Consider the following 3,284-nt stretch of genomic DNA (forward strand, 5'->3'; position numbering starts at 1 on the left):
GGTAGGCTACCATACCCACCCAGTATCCTCCTGAACTCTAGGTCCATTATGCTTGTACATTGGGCGCTTTGTCTGCTGACTTATCTCCTCAGTCCTGTAGATTTAAAGTTTCACAAAGAAAGGAAAGAAAAAAGTTCAAATCTACTTAAGGAATGAGAGACAGGTTTCAGGGCATGCAGCTCTCCTCCCCTCACTGAGAAGGTGAAAGCAGGAAGGATTGCAAGTTCAACATTGTCTCATGAAACAACAAATACCCAAACCCAAAACGACCCTCACGTGGTGCATGTGAGGAAAGGACAGCCACTGGAAAGCCATAAGGAGCTACAGAAAATAGCTGTGGGAGGTTGACTGCAGAGGGCAGATTACCCAGGAAGTCTTCAACCACCTTGTCAAGTGCTGCAACTGAACATAACAGGCCACGTAGCCACTTCCTGTTCTCTGTGCAATGGACTCCTGGCAGACAGTGCAGTTCACTCCCCACAATTTCATTAGACATCACAAACCTCAAATCCACCAGAAAAATATCTCAGTTTCAACCAGAAAAGAACACTTTTTAAAAGAGTCTTTTAAAGGTTTTACTCATTACTTTTTTGTGTATAAATGTACCACATGTATGCCTGGTTTTCGATGGCATCTGTGTGTGCTGGGAATTGACCTTGGGTCCTCTTGAAGAGTAGCCAGTGCCAGTGTGCCTAACTCCTGAATCATCTCTGAGGCCTTTGTAGAGTTTTTATGAAAGCCTTTGAGGTGTTTAGCATTGGCCATTGTTCAAGGTTTCTGTGTTTCAGCATACCTAGAAACAGCATCTACAGAAAAATTACAGCAGACAAGAAGAATGGGCCCCCAGCACATTAATATTTTGTATTAGAAAAACATATTTGAAGTCACGCATTGGGGGGAGGTACATACCTTTAATCTCAGCAGTGGAAGAGGCAAAGACAGGTGGATCTCTAAGTTCAAAGCCAGGGATGGGTAAGTCTGCAGAGTCCATTCCAGTGCAGTAGGGCTACACGGAGAAAACTTTTCTGGGGGCGGGGGGGGGGAAGCAAAATATAAAAACAACAAAGAAAAGAAAAACCCAATTATTTGTGTTTCATATTGTGAAAGGAAAGCTGCGTGTGTATGTTGATATTAGTTTGACATGTACATACTGTCGATGGCTTATTTATCTTATGTTAACCTCTCCCAGGCCTGATGCCCCTTGAGGACTATCAAGCTGACACCAGTAGACACTAATGAATTTTAGCATTTCAAAGTCTGAGCCCAAACATCCATGGAGTCCAGCATGAGGATGAGGGATGAGAGAGACAATGGACCTCACAAGTCTTAGATTGTGACTGGCCATCTGACCCTAGGGCCATGACTCCAAACTGATGGACTGTCTTTGTTCCAGCCCTTCCTGCTCCCTCCCACCTCCCCTTTGAAGCTGTATTGGCTGTTTCTGACTGGAGATAAGATATTAAATATTCGACAGGTGTGTGTGTGTGTGTGTGTGTGTGTGTGTGTGTGTGTGTGTGTGTGCGTGCGTGCGTGTACTTGTGCAGACATAAAAGCTCACATGTGTATATGAGAAACCAAAGTTGACCAGGGTAAGTATCTTCCACTATAAGTTTTGAGGCAGGGTCTTTGGTTGAATACAGAGCCCACCAATTTGGCTTCTCAGATGACTCTGGGGACTCCTAATCTATGCCTTCAAGTGTTGGAACTACAAGAGGTTGCCACACATGGCTGACTTTTACCTGAGTGCTGTTCCCAACTCCAATGCTCACACTTGCACTGCTAGATCTTTAACCACTGGGCCAACTCCCAGCTCCAGGTTTTGGTAGTTGAACATTTGATTTTTTCTTTTAAATTGTCAACCTGCTGGAGGTGGGAGAGATGCCTCAGTCGTTCAGAGTATTAGCTATTCTTCTAGAAGACCTGGGTTCACTTGCCAGCATCCATAGGGCAACTTACAAACAACTGTAATTCCAGCTCTGGGGGATCCAGTGCCATGTTCTGACCTCCATGGGCACCAGACGTACACACACTAAAAACCTCTGCATATAAAATGAATAAATGAGTCGTTTTCTTTTTATGTCAACCTGCTACTCTCTACTATCTTCACATCTCTGGATAAAATGTGGCTTACAGATTGGAATCCTGTCCCTATTCATCTGCTTTTGTAATGACAGGCGTATAAAATTCTGGAACTCTCATTACAGAATTCCTCTCTGTCTTCCCAATTGCCTGGGGCTAGCCCCGGCCATGGGTCTTTTTTTCTCATTGGTTCTTCTTGAGGCAGCAAAGGGGGAAGATTGTCGGCAGAAGGTAAGACTTTGTCTTATGAAATACGGGGCAGGGGAAGGGGGTAAGACTTTGTCCTACGAGATACTTAGGGTTGCTGTGTAATAATAAGTTTACTTATCTAAGTCTGCGTTACTATGTTACTGTAGCTGATTTACTTATCTATGTCGAAGTCACTAGGCTCTGCTACTGTAACCTACCCGAGGCCAGAAACTGCAGTCTCTGGCATTTAGTACCTCATTCTAAAACAGCAGGAGATAAAGCAGAAGATTGATTGATAGATCCTTTTTCCTTTGTCCCTATGCCTCTTGCTTGTCAGGCTAGGGGGAAGTTTGGAGTAATAAACTTCTGTTGAACCAAGAGAAGCGAATAGCACTTGCAGAAGGAAAAACTTTTACATAGGCAAATATTCATAAGCTTATATAGGTTCATATATAGATTCACAAATGTATATTTATTCATTCCCACTCAAATCAGTTGGGTCTAACTTACATACATTCTCACAACTACATCCTTACACACACATCCATACTTACGTATGCATATGGAGCAAAAGACCAAGCATTGGTGCAGAAAGAACTCACTCATTCTGGATGAAAGATGAGCTCCAATCTTTATTGCATAGAGGAGGAAAACGTTTCTGCCCTTTTAATGCGAAATGAACTAAACTCAAGTTTGTAAGAGAAAAGGCTTGTTCCTTTAATAATACTAAGACTGTCTTGCTATTAAGACAGGACCTCCCATGGTAAGGAAAAACCTTCCTGCTCCTTCTGCTCTCTTCAGTTTCTTCCTTTTCCTCTTTTCCTCTGTATTCTGCATATTGCTCTCTTAGTATTTTAAGTCTCTAAGTTATTCCACTCCTTTTGATTCTCCTTCTGATCTTGCTCTCTCTTCCTGCTCTGATGTCCCAATAATGCTCTTACTCTCAACGCCTTTTCTCCCAATGCTATGCCTATACTTCCAAGTTCTTCCTGAGTTCAGTTCTGTCTAAAAACTTC

Source organism: Rattus norvegicus, chromosome 6 (assembly GCF_036323735.1).
Source record: "Rattus norvegicus strain BN/NHsdMcwi chromosome 6, GRCr8, whole genome shotgun sequence".
In the NCBI taxonomy this organism is placed as follows: Eukaryota; Metazoa; Chordata; class Mammalia; order Rodentia; family Muridae; genus Rattus; species Rattus norvegicus.